Below are 18999 nucleotides of genomic sequence, written 5' to 3'. Positions count from 1 at the left end.
TTCATAAAAATACAAACTTGACATGAAACTTGACATGACCATATGTGTATTTGTATTTGTGTGTATGTGTTCTGATACCTGTGTATCTATTGATGATTTATGTGTATTTGTGTGTATATTCTGAAGATGCTGCAGCAAGCTCTCCATTTCCCGTGCTGTTGGTTGTTGGTCTGGTTTGTGGAGTTTCACTGATTATTCTCCTGCTGCTGTTTCTGTGTTGCTATAGAAAGTCAAAAAGTGAGTTATTTTCCTTCTGAAATCAGATTGATTACCCTCTAAGAAGTCAGACTCACATATATAATCACATGTTCTGGAAATTGAACACTTTGCATTATAAAACCATGTAACAGCAAAAGCCTTTTTCTTGCAGAGTCCCGCCTCATGAGGTTGGTACAACACTCTCTTCTCTCATTCTGAACATAACAGCAGTACTTTACACGTTCCTCATTAAATACACTGTATTTACTTCATGTTCTGGGTCCACCAGGTCTCAGAGCACCAATCAGAGCCCAGCTACAGACCACATGACCAACCAGGTTGAAACTCAAAACAATACATATGCCGCTCTTCTCCATGGTCAGCTTTTATCCTGATTCATTTAATAATGTATAAATAACTTTAAACCTGATATTTCTATTTATTGTTTTAAGAAGATTACATAATTCATATAATGTGGTTGAAATTATGTGATATGACCTTGTCTTGATTTCCATGTCTCTGTAGGTGATTCTTGTGTCTATGAAACAATGAGATGCTCTGAAGAAGCTGAACATGGTACAGTATATACTGTGTGTTTAAAACAGGGCCGTTAGAAATACTAGAATAAGATGATGAAGTGACTGATTGACAATCCCTTGAATTAAAAAAAAGTATACTGTACATCTAGGATGACACAGATTCTGTGGTTGAGCTTAAATATATTGATTGCCAGAGTGAGTACTTATATTTTATGTCATGAAAATAAAATGCAATAGTTGAGATGCTTTTGTCGACCAGCAGTGTTTAAATAAAGGAGAGAAAATGGTCTTTTCATGATTCATCTGCTCCTTCTAACAGGAAAGAATAATGAACCAGAGGAGAGCGTTTACTCCAATGTGACGATGGGAACAGCTGCAGGTACAGACAAGTACATCAGACTTTGTATTTCTTTTTTATTACTACCAGGAAACACCAATGGTCAAACACAACACTGACAGTAAATAAGAGCTTTTCAATCATTTGTTTTCTTCCAGGTCAATAAAACATCTGCATGGACAGAACCAGTGGAATGGATAACAACATGAGAAACCACGTCCTTGTCTTTTTGTGTAATTATTGTTTGCTTGTAAAGTATTTGACCTGGTCATGTTCTAATCTAATTAAACAGAAATAGAACACAGCAATGTAAATATGATATTATTGGGAACATCGAATAAACTGCAGCTGGTTCCCAAATCCATATCATGGATTTTAAAGTGTGATGTTGATGCAATGCACAAATAAAAAGGAGGAGCTGTCTCATTGTGGAGGGCAAGTCAATTCATTTAATATTCCAGAATTACAAACGTTTTTAAATCTGTGCAACATACAAAACTACATATTTGTCCTTAGACCCTCAAACTGAAATAGGAAAACTCCCACAAAAGAAATTCAAGCAGGTAAAAGAATTTTAAAAAAAACTGCTGTGTACTATAAAGAGTATACATGCATACTGTTTATCATTAGTACTAGTATCAAATTGGGATTCAGGATTCAACTTTGCACACGTACAACCAATGTTATATTTGGACACTGAAGGAAGCAAACATTCTAATAACATACTTTTTTCACACACATGTTCTGGTTTAATGTCTTCACTGTACATGTGTGCAGCTGTTTGGTAACTGTGAGGCAGAAAATGGTGTGGAGTAATTACATGAAAATGACATAAAAGCATTTAAAAACAAAACTTGTGGCTTGCTGCAAAAAAGAAAAGTAAATTGCTCTAGAAAATGGTCAAAGAGCCAGATGTTCAAAGCAAAATCACAAACAGTATCAATATATGTAAAAAACGAGAAACAAAGACAGTGGGAAGTTCATTATATCTGCAGAGTAATGCACTTGGAGAGAGAAAAAACAAGCAGAGACAAAAGTACTTAAGATGTAGCTGCTTATAGTAAAAAGACATAATTGTCAACGTGCACACTACATGGCAGCATTATGACCAAGAGCTGTTCCTACTTTGACTTCAGAATAAACCGTTCCTTCCATTTCAGCAGGAGAGGATTTTCCTATGAATGGAGAGAAGATGATCACATTAAATATGTTACTGACACACATCATGTAGGTGAAGGACAAACAACCACACAGCAGAGTCTTTACATAAGTATTTGATATATGAACAGTGTTTTCTTCAGTAATGCATCTACAGTAGACAGTAGTGTAAACATACATAAAACAAGACAGGGATAATACATTACAAGTTTAATTAGAATCAATTAATTATCTAATGTATTCATGTTCATCACTTTTAGGGGAGTGAAAAAGTGAAAATAGTATCACAGAAAAATGTGATCGATTGTATTCTATAAAAGTATATTTCTAATCTGGAACACTACAGCACATAAATTACTGTATGAAACAAAGTTGAATAGCCCCGACGTCAGTGTGGTATGTTTCTGACTCCTGGTGGTGGTTTGTGGAATTGTAATCACATTTCTCACGTTCAACACTAAATAATCAATGAAAAAGTCTGTTTTCTACTTATACATTACTGACTGACAAAAATGCATGTTTACTATAGCATTGTATATTGTATCTTGGATACTCACCCTTTGTTCTTATGTTTTTAAGCTGTATTGAAGAGTATGTGACATCGCTGGGTCCATCTGCATCTGAAATGTACATTTCAATTTAGTGAGGGGATTGCCAGTTATAACCAATCAAGTTAAATCATTATAGTCTAGTATTTCTAACTGATATATACATTGCGTTGTATTGGAAACGGATGCATTTCGGATTCAGATCAGATCCATCAAAGAAAAGGTCTCACCCTTTGACTTTCTGTAGCAGCACAACAGAAGCAGGAGTATACTCAGTAAAATTCCACAAATCAACCCAATGATCAATGACAGAAGAAAGGAAGGGTTTTCATTCCCGGAAATCGCTGTTAGAAAAAAAAAATCCAGGGTGCTTACACAAATATGACAGGTCACTTTTAGTAAAAGCTAAATAGAAGACAAGAGGACACGGTGTGTGTGTGTGTGTGTGTGTGTGTGTGTGTGTGTGTGTGTGTGTGTGTGTGTGTGTGTGTGTGTGTGTGTGTGTGTGTGTGTGTGTGTGTGTGTGTGTGTAAACACTCATTGGTAGAATGCACAAGACTAGACATTCAGTAAATTCTAGAAGAAACTGTTTTAATAATACTCACATTTTACTGCCATCCAACTCTGTGATGACACTTTTCCTGAGTGTGCACACCTGTAGAGGCCTTTGTCTGACTTTGACACTGCAGATATTCTCAGCTCCCTTCTGGTATTATTTTGGATGAGATCATCGTTTCGATAGAAATGTATATTGGACGTGAATGTTCCTCTTTTCAATTCACAGCCAAGTGTAACAGTATGTCCCTCCGTCACAGGATGGACAGGGCTCACCAGGATAATATCGCTATCTGTCAAAGGTCAAAGAATAATCAAGTAGTACTTAGATTCTGCTTTTTACTTGTGCATTTTCCCAAACCCCCTTACTAGAGTTTGAAAATGAACTCAGCAAAAGTGCCTTCAAAGATGCCCCTTTGTTCTATAAAACATGATTAATGTCCTCTTCAGTGGCCAAAAGCAGAAGAATACCTGATGTAACGCCCTCTAGGGGCCTACTGGAGAAACATACATGATATATATACTGTATATACGTGTGTGTGTGTGTGTGTGTGTGTGTGTGTGTGTGTGTGTGTGTGTGTGTGTGTGTGTGTGTGTGTATTGGGCTCATTCAAAGGTAAGGAAAACAGGTAAATATACAATAAAGAAAACAAACTTAATATATTTATTTTTTGATAATAGATAAATGCTAGACACTGGCCCTTTAAATAATCATGTGATTACCTCGTAGAGAAACGTTGACTGCGTTGCTGAATTGTCCTGATCCCGACTCACACCAGTACACTGCTGTGTTGTTTATGCGTCTGTGGATGTTGCATGTGGGTCCACTCACTGTTCCCCAGGCAGAGCAGTTTGCCCGATGGCCTGCAGCAGAAACCCTCATCACTCTCCACTCAGCAGAGGTTCCCCCACAGCTCAGAGAGACGGACTCCGAGGGAAAGTGTTGCACTCTGTCAGGACTCACTTTGACGGATGCTACATGAAAATCTGTATGAAAAACAAACATATTAAGGTGTTAAAACAAGCAGGGATGATAACAGCACAGGGGCTTGTTCTTTTTTAGTGTCTTTTAAAATACATTTTTAGGTCTAAATCTTTTCTTTGTTGTCTGGCATTAAGCCTTTCTTGCCACAAAGTAAAGGGTCCTTTAACTAAGCTTGTTGCGCCTGCTATGTTTGCAGGTTCAAATTATTTCTGCTGCAAGAACAAATGACATCTAAAAATGTGATGAAAATGCAGCCTAATGGTTGCGCCAGAAGGGAAGAAAGAAACACATTTTAATTAAAGAAAGGACATACTGACCTCCAGACCAGATGAACTTAGGTTCACTATACCGAGAGTAAAACACTGGATCTCCTCTTGCAGCTCTGCACACATATCCTGCTGTGTGCGTCTGTCCATGAACAATGTAGGAATCCTGTTCAGTCCCATTGGTGCTACCAGGTAGCAGCTCAGAGCTGTAGGAGTCTGACAGGTTGGGAACAGCCTGATACCAGAAGAACCTCCATCCTGCAGATGGATGTTCAACACTGCAGGTCAGAGTTACTGAGTCTCCAGGACTCAGCCATGATGGAGACACAGTGAGGACAGGTTTGGGTTTATCTGTTGGGAAGTGATTTCAGAGAGTGAAAACATGTTCTTCTGTAATGTGAAGTCTAGTCTAGTTAGTGCTGCAATGTTTGGATCCAGCACAGTTATTACATTGATTTTCAAAACACTTCAAAAAACATACCTAAAAGCTACTTTTTAAAACATATAGGATAAAAGGATAACATAATTAACTGTGTAATATAGTTACTGAGTTTAACTCAATCAATAAAAATAAAGAAGTTTAGTATGAAGGATATTTAAGTTCAAACTCCTGAAGCACTTGTTAGTCACAGCCTTAATCGTGAACGATGACGCGGTAAAGAGTGACTCAATGAGCGTAGATTCATCCGCAGTGAACCAAATAGAAGAACAAGGAAGTTTGTGTAATCACCTTCAGCGTGTCCACAGTGGAGGAGTGTGTTCAGCACTAAAATAAAGATTGACACTTCATCAGACATTTTCAAACCGACATAACTATCAAAAAGAAGCTGAACGTTTCACAAATGGCAGCAGTCAAGTCGTTATTGCATATCAAGCAACATTATTAACACAGTGTGCCTCTTTAAAGCAGCTTATCAGCGAAAAATATGTAAGATACATAAAGTCGTCACAGTACGAATATAAAATCAAACAATGATGAAACAGTGTCACAAAGTCCTCATCAAGGTTGATAAAAAAACACCTGCTCTGTTCCAACCTCCTCTGATACTCGCACTGCAAACACTTTGTGTAGCACTCAGGCGGAGGAAGTCAGTGAGGTACTCACAGAATAACAGCAGCACACAGAGCAAAGCGTCTCCCATCGTCACGTCCAACTTTGTCATCGGATGGAAAGCATTTCTAAAGCTTGAACGCACACGAGGAGGACTGACAGAAAACTGGAGGAGAAAGGTTGTTACACCTCTTATGAATATGAGCTCATATGTCATCTACAGATTGTTATTCTAAGAATAGCCACGGCCTCTTTCCTTCTCGTTTTACTTTGACATGGTCACTTCCTGCTCAGGCGATGCAAGTGTAGATAAACTTGAGTCTTGTCTCAAGTTCCCTATAAATAAAAATATTGAGTAAACAGTAAATCAGCACGCATCACAGCTGCATTTGGTGTCTGGCGGCATCATATTTGTGTAATACAGACACAGATGTTTAACTCCTGCAGTTGTTATTGTGTAAATGAACCTTTTCAATCTCCTTTAGAGAAAATAAATGAGATGTGAAACAATTAAATGTCTTTAAGCATTTATTGAACAGATACTTGGAATATTTCAATTGAATGCACAGAGCTCTTTCCCCACATGGTTCATATACATCACCACACTAATGTTTGTAAAACAGCAAAGTTAAAAACCTCTGATATCAGATTATAGCCGTAACTAAAGTAAAACACATTTTCCCTGTTAGATGGAGAACAATATTAGTTTCTTCTTCCTGGTCCCACAGTACCATCAATGTAAAATCACATCTATGTGTTTCGGCCCATTAGATTATTTTTTTGCCGAGACAGAACATGTTGGCACAAGTGAACGAGTTCCTCTTCACACATTTAAAAATATGTTGCTGCCGTGATGAATTTAAACCAGAGCTGATGTGTTACACGCACGGTATCTGGGATCTATAGAGAGAGAAGTACGCAAAGCACAAATAGATAACACAACTATAACTCCTTCAATCCATTCATGATAGACAGATGGATGAAAAGAATCAGACGCTGAAAGCTGAGTGCGTCGGTATCAGACGCCGAGGTTGATGTTACTTTGTCCAGGTCACTAAAGGGCACAACACTTTTTGGAGGGGGTCCAGTATTGAGCGTGAGCGCTGGATGTAATGTAACGACCAATTCGGCCCCGTCATCGTACGTCCACATGGTCGAAATCAGCAAAATATTCATCCATGCATGACATCTTTTCAATAACACAAAGCTACGCCCGGCTCTCCTCTCTCTGCAACAATGAGACGTAACGATAAACAGACCGGATCAAGTGAAAGGCAAAACAATTAAAAATACTTTTCTCTGTAGGTTTTTTTTCCATAACGTTGTCAGACAATTATATTAACAATCTGAGCAAACTGTGGCTGTACAATGAGGATGAGGAATTGCCCTGAAGATACAATGCAGCCTGTTTAGTTGAAATACTTAACAAGTGCAACATACAACACTGTAGGTGTTTTCAGCTGTAGTTCAAGGGAGACAACATGTGGAAGGTTACTAAGACTCCTCCTGAACTCATTTTCTACCTGAATCTTATTGTTATACTGCAGGTTGAACTTGTGTTCCTCAGCGTCCTGCTGCTCACTGCTGCCATCTGCTGTCCACCCCATGATGTAAAACACATTATTCATCCACTTAAAAGGATTTCTTGTCCCAAAGAGGGCTTTGTTTACAATTACATAGGTTTTTAGATCAAAGCAATTTAACTGATGGTTCAAAGTTATACTTTTCTTCATTATTTCTGTCCCCAAAAGCATGACTCAACTGGGTCGGCAAAATCAGTGGGAAGATTATGAGAGAAATTAAACCGCATGTGTAAAGAACAACAAGTAAAAGCAGTTAAAGACACTGCTGACAGCATGTTAAAAAATAAAGGTTATTTACACATTTAAAGGTCAACCAAACTTTTAAAAATACAGAAGATTAAAGCTATTTGATGATTTATTTTGAATCATCTTCTAATAGATTAACTGTACAATAGACCATCTGCTATTCAGATAGCAAAGCTGCCCACAAGGGTTACATTTAAAAAAGCAGCGAATATACAGTAGCTACTTTTTTTTTTCATTTTTCATGTTGACCGATTTTCTCCATATGCAGATGTCTTTATTGATCTGGAAGAAAACAAAAGAATATAAAGAGTAACGGTTATTTAAATGGACTGAAAGGTGCTTCATGACATTTTACTCTACTGGACTATTGACTATATGTAAAATAAATTGTTTTATCAACGTTACATTATTACCATGAGATGCTCCTGGCTTGAGTTCAGAATAAAGAGTTTCATCTGCTGCTGCAGCTCTTGATCTCCCTATGAATGGAAAGATGCATTTTTATAATGTTTATGCCCCAGTTAAAAACAATTGTACTGATACAAAAAAACAAACAAGAAAATATATTACAATATTAGGCCGAATAGGTTATAATGATAGTTGAAGGAGGAATTGACCACAATGGTTTCAGAATATATTAAAACTATTTATTTCTTATTTAAAATATGTTTGTTTTGGATGGACACAGAACTCACATTACTGTGAAGCAGCTGGATGATGAAGACTTTACTTACCTTCATCCTTCTTCTTTTTCATGCGAGGGTTAACCTTGGCGTACAGCACATTGCCGTCTAAAACGAAAGACACATTTTCAGTTATATATCGATGGATGGATGAATACAGATAAATGAAATGTGGCATGCAGTTATAATTATTTTATGTCTGCATAGTAGTGTCAGATAGTAAAATAAAAAAACAGAACATTACAAGTCTAAAATCTGTTATGTAGCGCTTATAGGATTTTACTATAGTTAACATTGACACTGGGTGAGTATGAAAATACCAAACAAAGACTTTAGGAGGGTCTGTTGTACTTGCCTGTACCTGCAGCTGAAGGCATCTTCACATCCGAGTAAACAGCGCTCTCGTCTGGTTCATTTTTCTTCCCTGTCACAAAGATAAGATGAGTGCATGACGAGTCAATCCTGGACTTTAAGACCTATAAAAACATCTCAACTATTGCATGTAACTCTCACCATCAAAATAAATCACTCACCCTTCTTAGTAATGTTCCTAAGCTCAATCACAGAATATGTGAGCATGGATTCATCTGAAATAAAGATTGTTTTTTATTGTTTTTAAGATATTGTGTATTTAACCTCAATCATCTTATTCTAGTGTTTCTAACAGCTCTGTGATAAACACAGTATATACTGTACCATGTGCACGTTCTTCAGCGCCTCTGATGGTTTCATAGAGACGAGAATCATCTACAGAGCCGTGAAAATCAAAAAGAGGTCATATCAGTCATTTCAACCAGAGATAAGCAGAGATGACAGGTTTTAAGTTAATAATACATAATTAAATGAATCAGGATTAAAGCTGACCATGGTGAGGAAAGGCATATGCATTGTTTTGAGTTTCAACCTGGTTGGTCATGTGGTCTGTAGCTGGGCTCTGATTGGTGCTCTGAGACCTGGTGGACCCAGAACATGAAGTAAATACAGTGTATTTAATGAGGAACGTGTAAAGTACTGCTGTTATGTTCAGAATGAGAGAAGAGAGTGTTGTACCAACCTCATGAGGCGGGACTCTGCAAGAAAAAGGCTTTTGCTGTTACATGGTTTTATAATGCAAAGTGTTCAATTTCCAGAACATGTGATTATATATGTGAGTCTGACTTCTTAGAGGGTAATCAATCTGATTTCAGAAGGAAAATAACTCACTTTTTGACTTTCTGTAGCAACACAGAAACAGCAGCAGGAGAATAATCAGTGAAACTCCACAAACCAGACCAACAACCAACAGCACGGGAAATGGAGAGCTTGCTGCAGCATCTTCAGAATATACACACAAATACACATAAATCATCAATAGATTCACAAGTATCAGAACACATAGACTCATAAACCCTTGATCACAAACCGTCTATCTTTCACTGCTGGTTATGTGAAGTTTGTATTTTTATGAATACGGAAATGTATAAACTATATTGTCTTACATAAACAAATAGTTTAAACCAACTTCTAATGCAGTTTTTAATCATACTCACATTTTACTGACAACCAACTCTGTGGTGACGTCAAACTCTTCAAACCTTGTGGTGAATCACTTCCTTCACATTTATAAAAACCTTCATCTGACTTTGTAACTTCAGAGATAAACAGCTCCCCGCTGGTATGATTTGGGATGAGTTTGCCATTTTTATAGAAGTCCACATTATAAAGAATCTTTTCTGTCCTCAACCTGCAGCTAAGAGAGACAGAATGTCCCTCAGTCACAGGATGGACAGAGCTCACCAGGATGACATCACCACCTGTAAAAAGATCAAAGAACAGGAAGTTTGACTCAAAAACATCATCTGGTTGAACAAGCTGACGTACAATGATGAGAAAACATTTCATAGTTTTGTATTTCTTATACTGACTCATGAAGTAGCTGAGTGAATATCTGGCATTTTGAAAATGATGTCCCTTTGGAAATGTACTTACATTTACATTTACAGCTATAAATAATGCTCAATATGTTTTGAGCCAATGTCAATTTAGTGGCAGTGTGCTACAGAATGGTCTAAAAAACTGGAGCCAAGCTGGAGCCAGATAACTCTCCAGCTGCTCCTGGTTTAATATGCATGGTGGATGTCTATAGTCACAAAGATGACATAAACTAAGATTGTTGAATTGTTTGTTAAAAGAGATATTAAGTTTAACTCATTATGAAATAAGTTTGGTTAATACAAGTCACCTATAAATGTCAACACTTTATAATATAATGTTGAAATATGTTTTTGTAATAAACTCACGTTGTATAGTGATGTTGGCTGCATTGCTGAACTGTCCTGTTTCAGACTCACACCAGTACACTCCACTAGTCCAGTAACGGTCCATGTTGCATGTAGATCCAGTCTTTGTTCCCCAGACAGAACAGTATGTCAGGCGGTCAGATTCAGAAAACCTGCTCACTCTCCACTCAGTAGAGTTTCCCTCACAGCTCAGTGACAGTGACTCTTTGCTGAAGTACTGCATTCTGTCAGGACTCACTGAGAGAGACGCTGCTGAATGAGAATCTGAAGAACACACGAGGAGACAAACACAACATTTGATGCTGTTTGAGGGAAAATGTCAACACAATAATTACATTTATTCCACTGTGCAAGAAAGGAAAAGTCTGAACAAACCTACCTCCAGACCAGATGAACGTAGGTTCACTATACTGAGAGTAAAACACTGGATCTCCTCTTGCAGCTCTGCACACATATCCTGCTGTGTGTGTCTGTCCATGAACAATGTAGGAATCCTGTTCAGTCCCATTGGTGCTACCAGGTAGCAGCGCAGAGCTGTAGGAGGCTGACAGTTTGGGAACAGCCTGATACCAGAAGAACCTCCATCCTGCAGATGGAGGTTCAACACTGCAGGTCAGAGTTACTGAGTCTCCAGGACTCAGCCATGATGGAGACACAGTGAGGACAGGCTGAGGTTTATCTGTTGGGAAGACATGTTATGAGAGTCATCAGTGGATTACATGCACCGCTTGTAACCTACATCATGTGTTCTGTCTCCAGATGTGTAATACAGGTGTGAAGCTACACTGTCTTTAAATATATTAACCAAACTAACATTAAATATATTCTGTTTACATTTAGCAAAATAATTACTCACAGGGAGATACTTTTAATGTGAAAGCATCACTCCATTCTGTTGAAGAGCTTTCATCTTTCAGTCTGCCTCTACACCAGTAGTCTCCACTGTATGATGGTCTAATCATGGAGCCACTTAGGTATCGAGGTCTGTGTGAGCTGGGTGTTCTCCATAGATAGTCCCACTCAGCGTCTCCTCCATCCTTTATGTCACATGTGAGAGTGATCGTCTCTCCAGAGTAAATCTCAGGCCAGTCGGGCTGCAGAGTCACAACAGCTCTGTATGGGTCTGTTCATGATCATCAGGCCCCAAAGAGAAAAGTTAGAAAAACAAAGTTTGTTTGTGTTAGTCTAAATCTTTAATCACAGATACTCTATGTTTTATTCATGAATTTTGTATTGCATATCAACAAGCCATAGTTATTTACCGACTGGATTGCTGTACTCTGAGTAGTAAACTGGGTCTCCTCTTCCTCCTCTTCCTCCTCTTCCTCCTCTGCACCAGTAGACTCCTCCTCGTGAGACACGGATTTGTCCATTTTGGAGGAGAACATAATCTCTTTTGTTCATGGGTTCAGAGTTTTTCTTGCCTCTGTACCAGAAGAACCTCCATCCTGCAGATGTATGTTCAACACTGCAGGTCAGAGTTACTGAGTCTCCAGGACTCAGCCATGATGGAGACACAGTGAGATAAGGCTGAGGTTTATCTGTTGGGAAGACATGTTATGATGAGTCATCAGTGGATTACATGCACCGCTTGTAACCTACATTATGTGTTCTGTCTCCAGATGTGTAATACAGGTGTGAAGGTACACTGTCTCTAAATATATGAATCAAACTAACATTACAATTATTATGTATACATTCAGCAAAATAAAAGAATGAATTACAGGGAGATAATGTTAATGTGAAAGCATCACTCCATTCTGTTGAAAAGCGTTCATATTTCAGTCTGCCTCTACACCAGTAGTCTCCTCTGTGTGACGTTCTAATCATGGAGCCACTTTGGTTTTGAGGTCTGTGTGAGCTGGGTGTTCTCCATAGATACTCCCACTCAGCGTCTCCTCCATCCTTTATGTCACATGTGAGAGTGATCGTCTCTCCAGAGTAAATCTCAGGCCAGTCGGGCTGCAGAGTCACAACAGCTCTGTATGTGACTGTTCATGATCATCAGGCCCCAAAGAGAAAAGTTAGAAAAACAAAGTTTGTTTGTGTTAGTCTTAATCTTTATTCACAAATACTCTATGTATTATTTATGCATTTTGTATTTCATATCAACAAGCCAATTTAGTTCTTTACCAACTGGATCGCTGTACTCTGAGTAGTAAACTGGGTCTCCTCTTCCTCCTCTTCCTCCTCTGCACCAGTAGACTCCTCCTCGTGAGACACGGATTTGTCCATTTTGGAGGAGAACATAATCTCTTTTGTTCATGGGTTCAGAGTTTTTCTTGCCTCTGTACCAGAAGAACCTCCATCCTGCAGATGGATGTTCAACACTGCAGGTCAGAGTTACTGAGTCTCCAGGACTCAGCCATGATGGAGACACAGTGAGGACAGGCTGAGGTTTATCTGTTGGGAAGACATGTTATGATGAGTCATCAGTGGATTACATGCACCGCTTGTAACCTACATCATGTGTTCTGTCTCCAGATGTGTAATACAGGTGTGAAGCTACACTGTCTTTAAATATATTAACATTACAATTATTCTGGTAACATTTAGTAAATGACAACTTATGACTTACTGGGTTTGATTGTGAAAGCATCACTCCATTCTGTTAAAAAGCGTTCATATTTCAGTCTGCCTCTACACCAGTAGTCTCCACTGTGTGATGTTCTAATCATGGAGCCACTTGGGTTTTGAGGTCTGTGTGAGCTGGGTGTTCTCCATAGATAGTCCCACTCAGCGTCTCCTCCATCCTTTATGTCACATGTGAGAGTGATCGTTTCTCCAGAGTAAATCTCAGGCCAGTCGGGCTGCAGAGTCACAACAGCTCTGTTTGTGACTGTTCATGATCATCAGGCCCCAAATAGAAAAGTTAGAAAAACAAAGTATGTTTGTGTTAGTCTAAATCTTTAATCACAGATACTCTATGCATTATTTATGCATTTTGTATTGCATATCAACTAGCCAGGTTAGTTTTTTACCGACTGGATCGCTGTACTCTGAGTAGTAAACTGGGTCTCCTCTTCCTCCTCTGCACCAGTAGACTCCTCCTCCTTCTCCTCTTCCCCCTCCTCCTCCTCGTGAGTCATCAATTTGTCCATTTAGATGGAGAACATCATCTTCAGTGTTAATGGGTTCAGAGGTTTTCTGGCCTCTGTACCAGAAGTATTTCCAACCAGATGATAATGATGATGATGATGATGATGTCACAAAGCAGGCCAGGGTCACACTGCCCCCTACTGGAGAGTCTTTGCTGAGTCGGGCCGTTGGTTGTTCTATTTTAATGGAGAACAAAAACATAACAGTGGTTGTTATTGTGCTTGTGAATTATTCTAGTTTGTTGAGTAATAAAAATAAATAACACAATATTATTGGTGATGTCACAAAGCAGGTCAGGAACACAAGTCCCCTAGAGAGTATTTTCCCAGATATGGCTTTGGTCGTTCTGTTTAAATGTAGAACAAAAACACATTAGTAATTATTGTGCCTGTGAATTATTCTAGTTTGATATTTTATTCTAGTAATTCAAATAAATGTTATTTAACAATTTATTGATAAAACAAAACAGAAAGTATTTATTCACTTGTGAATCTGTGTATATTATTAAGGTAAAGTAAACTGAAGGAAATCAACAGAACCCAGGTTTATGTTTCACTTATTAACCACTGAAGTTGTTGGTTAAATTAACGTAACACTGATTCTCCTTCTAACACGGAGGCAGCAGGAGTTTCACATCGTTGTCTGTAACACAGTTAGTTCCTTGTTTTAGTAAATCAGTTTAATTAAATGAACAATGTTACAAGGTATCAGTGATTTATGTTTTAACATAATTATAATTTAACATTAAGTTGGAGACAGAAGAAGATGTCAAAGTCACTCTTCCTGTAATAAATGACAGGTTCACAAGTAATGAGTACATTTCCCCTGAAGGAGGCGCCACATGAATGCCCTGTTTGACGCATTCATGTTATCACTAATTAATCACTGACTCATTTCTAGAATTTGTTGTCCTATATTCATTTATTAAAAGAGGTACAATACAGGATGGTTTGTCTCTGTTCACTTACCTGATACAGTTAGAGAGACTCTGTTACTTTCTATTATAACATCTGGAGAGTTCATGTCAGCCGCAACACACTGATATGCACCACTGTTTTCTGGAGTTAGAGGTTGTGTAAATCTCTTATTTGGGCTGTTGGAGTGAAATGTATGACCATCCCTCCTGAGTGAGTAATACCAGCCAGCATGTCTTCCTTTCCGTACGTCACATTTGAAGGTAACAGACTCTCCAGTAAAGAAAGTGGACCAGTTTGGCTCAATGGACAACAAAACATCTAGAAACAAACACAAAGAGTGAAATGTGTTTTCTTTTTTTAATTCATCATAAATGAACTAAACAGGGCACATAATTATAACTTGTTAAAGAGTGACAACAGGTGGAGAATTGTCTTGAGTGAACATATAAAAATAAAGAAAGTTGTATAAAACCTTGAGCGTGTCCACAGTAGAGGAGTATATTCATCACTGAAATAAAGTTAGAAACTTCATCATTCATCATCAAACTGACAGAAACTATTAACTTCAGGTATTTAACAGGTTTTTTCTATAAAAATATGATTTAAACAGATAAAGTACTCACAGAAAAGCCCCAGCACACAAACTAAAGTGAGTCCCATCCTCACTTCCACTCTCAGTCTGTCACTCTGCTTCTGAGAAATGATTTTACTTTGTGTGAAGAGAAAGGGAGAAAAGTATGAAGCAAATGTGAGAAATCAGGAAATGCAGAGAAAAAGAAGGCGCATATCATAAATAAATTGGATCTGAAGTGTTAACTTCTGCTTCTGAGTTCACAGCGTCTGCTTCTTTCCCTTTTACACAAAGCTCAAACAACCAGACTGAACACAACATATTTTAATGCTCATAAGGCAGAAGATCATTCAATTTAAATTGTCTGCTAACGGAAACATATTTCAATCTCTTTTCTACATATATGATATCAGTAAAGAGTCAATAATGATTGATGTTTCTGTAAAGGCAGCTGCATGAAGTCGAAGGTTTTCCTTTCAAATGAATAAACTAACTACATACATTATACATTATACATTATATTAAAGATGCAGATGAAACTCAGGTGGCATACTCACTTTGTAATCCTTGGTCTTTCTCACCAAACTGGGACAACATAAGAAATGAAAATATGTTTGTTCTTCAGCTTGAATTACAAAATTGTCGGCCTTATCGCATCAAAGAATTTGTATATTCAACTTTATGGCGAACTTCTGTTCTCAGGTTGTCACGACTTCAACCACAGGAAGTGACTGAGCTCAAGCAAAGATAGTGTGATTAAGGGAAGTGGACGTGAAGAGAGCCAAAGCCTTCTCTCAGCTGTAGACCTGCTAATAGTGTTAGTTGTGACTTTATGGGTTTTTCCATATGAATAAAATGTAAGTTGAGTTATATATCATCATAGTTTTAGTATGGAATAACTTTGCAGTGTGCCAGTGTAGCTAAAAAATAAATTGTTTTGTCTTGGTAATGATGAATTATTTAAATGTTACTATGCGTTAAGACCAGGAAGGTGTTCTAGCTTTTCAGAATGACTCTATGAGAAACACAAGTGAATTACAGAAACATTAAGTTTGCTGCAGCACACCATAATATATGAATTATATTTTAGTTCAATTTAATCGTAATATGTAACCCATTTAATTTTCTGAATGATAAGCATCATATTTGTGTAAGCATCAGAGCCCTATATTTAACTCCAACAGCAAAATGTTACACAACAGCAACTGCAGGAGGACGTCGGGCATTAAGGGATGTCTGTTTTATCACAACTGAACAGTCAGACAAGCAAATTAAATTAAGAATAATAATATTGTCAGAACAACACTTGCAAATCAGCTAATGATTGCTTTTTGCTTTTTGGTTATTTTGTGCAATACAAATAAACACAACACTATGTGAAATACTTTTACAACACATATCAAAAGAGGAAATAGTCTCGTCAGGGCTCAGACTATTTTTAAATACAGCTGCAATGTAGTTACCTCAATTGTGTGAGACGAAGTGGAGAAGATGGAGGGAGAATTTTCCACATAATTCAATTCATAATGTGCAACATCAGGAATATGTCAATAACTCCCCTCTGGTGGATACATTTCCTGTGGTACTATAGTTGTAGTAGTATAGTATGTTCAGAGTATTAGCATGGACTTGGTCCTGAAGTATTCTGTCACACACAGTGACAGTAACTCCAACAACAAAGACAAACAGCCCACATGCTCGTATGCTTTGCAAAAGAATCTGTTCTCGTGACTTTGATAAACAGACAAAAAGGGTAAATGAAGGAAATCCAACAAACTAAACATTTGTAAATAAGTTTGTTTTTGAGAAAACTATCAAGGCCTGCATTGTGAGACTTGTGGTTTATGCAGCAGCTGCCTCAGTAGCACATCCTCTCCTCCTGGTGATGAATAAAGGACTTATGTTTACATGTTGTGTTCCATGTGAGGCTGTACGGACGCTGACAACGCCCTCTTTGCAAGATACATGTATGTATCTATATGTATTGCGACCTCGCTAATAAGTACTTCCAAGAATGTTCCAATAACAGCCTCCAGCCCTGTGAACTGTCTTTATGACGCACTTCCACAGAATCGTTGTGGCTCTGAGCAACTGAGCCTCTTCTTGCAACAATAAATACTTTAAAGAGAAGCATTTTTTTATATATATATTCTTTATTTCAGTTTAAAAAGACTCAATGCAGGAAAGGTTAATTTTTGCCGCGACACACTGAACTAAACCGTTTTGTAACATTGTGCTAGTGAGTTTACTTTGAGAGTCAGAAGCCATCATACTTCTCAGCAGGAGTGAAAACCCTTTCCTGTTCCTCTCCACACATCAGAGGTGTGTTGCTGTGGGTTTCATCACCACAGTCACACTAAGTGCTAATCTGTTTCCTTGGTATACGATCAAAAATAATATTCTGAGAAGTATAAATGGAATTAAGTGCAATAGATAAAAGATAATAAAGACAATGTAGAAAGTAAAGCATTTTCTTTATAATAGAATTAAAAAGTCTGTGAAAATCAGACATAAAGTTCCAGACTTTGTTCTGCTGTAAAATGATCAAATCATTAATTTGACAGAAAGTCCTGCAGCTCATTGGCCTGTGAAACATAATGTTTTTTGTATCAATATAATGTTTATTATTTTGTATACTTTGTCAAGGTATTGGAAATCTGTATCACTTCAATGAATGTCATCAACCAACAGTCACACATTGGATACATGCATTAGTGAGTGCTAAGGATATGAAGCCTCAGCAGATATTTGTATTTTTTGGATCACAATGCTATCAGGAATTGAGCAAAGCAGGATATTATTTTTAGCAAAGAAGTCAAAGACTGTGATGAGTTTAAAAATAAAAAATATTATCAGTCAGGGAGTACTACAGCTTTTGGAGAATGTGCCTCATGGGTCTTCTTGACATAACAACCTGGGACATAACTCCAGCAGCCTGAGCTCCAGACTTAAAAAGGAGCACTTGTCTTGTTCAGGTTCAGTTGGGGTAGTGTGACGCCCCCTAGTGGTCCTCTGTGGACATTTGTCATGGAACTGCACAGTGACTGGGGTCACAGAGGTCATTCCTCTACTGAAAGAAAACATACACCACAAAACCAAAACACAGTACACAATAATTGCATATCGTTGTGTCCATCTCTTCGACTATTGGTGGTGCTGTGACTTTTTTGGCATTTGCAGCACACTGTACAGAGTGCTGATGTCCTCCTCCTCCTCCAGGGTGACATACTGTGAAGTCGATGTCTCTTGTGTCATCTTGTGTCGTTCTGTATCTACGCCGCCGCCGCTCTTACCCAGAGAGGAAGTCACGGTTGATAAAACGCTGTAGACAGTATTCACTTCCTGACTTTGCTCGGACCCCGACTCCTCTCTTGGGCTGATGGCCGGGCTGCTGGTCTGGCTGGGCTGTGCAGCGTCCAGGTTTTCATAAAAGGCCTCAGCTTGACTGGAGGAGGAGGCGGAGACTCTGGGCACAGATCGTGGCTTTGCCTCCACCGGCTGGCTTTGCGTTATCTGAGCAGCAGGCGTTTCTCCCTATAAATAATGCAGTGAAATGAGTTTTAAACAATGTCACACACTATGACAGGACAGCTGCGAGCATTGAACTAAAACTCGAGTTCACATCTTGAAGAAAGGTTTTGGTTGAAAGAGGTTTATTTAAAAGCACCATCTCTAATTGTACACATTCTAAATATTGTTTATGTAACACAGTTTACCTGCTGCAGATTATATTGTGTTGAAAAGAGCCCTTTTGCAACGACAGTGAAGGCACAGAGGGACACACACCCTGTAATGCTTGCTACAATTACTATTATTATAACTATAATATTAGGGCGGTCCGGCGTCTCTTCATTTTCAGGATTAGGATTTCTCAAACCTGGAAAGACATGGAAACACAGCTGAATTATTAAATCGATGAGGTGGCGGCCCAAACACATCCCAAGAAAGAAAGAAAGAACTGAACCTTCATTTTCTGGATTTCAA

General features: G+C 38.2%; 1 long non-coding RNA gene across 1 annotated transcript; it reads left to right on the top strand.

Moving 5' to 3' along the window:
• Positions 1–445: 445 nt before the first annotated feature.
• Positions 446–1417, top strand: LOC306733442. Its single transcript, XR_013770946.1, has 4 exons — positions 446–576; positions 724–774; positions 1057–1116; positions 1233–1417. It is a non-coding gene; the product is annotated as an uncharacterized lncRNA (long non-coding RNA).
• Positions 1418–18999: the final 17582 nt, after the last annotated feature.

The sequence above is a fragment of the Taurulus bubalis genome (assembly GCF_910589615.1).
Source record: "Taurulus bubalis genome assembly, chromosome: 3".
NCBI classification, from domain to species: domain Eukaryota; kingdom Metazoa; phylum Chordata; class Actinopteri; order Perciformes; family Cottidae; genus Taurulus; species Taurulus bubalis.
The sequence above is the reverse complement of the archived record's forward strand: the minus strand, read 5'-3'. Positions and strand labels throughout refer to the sequence as shown.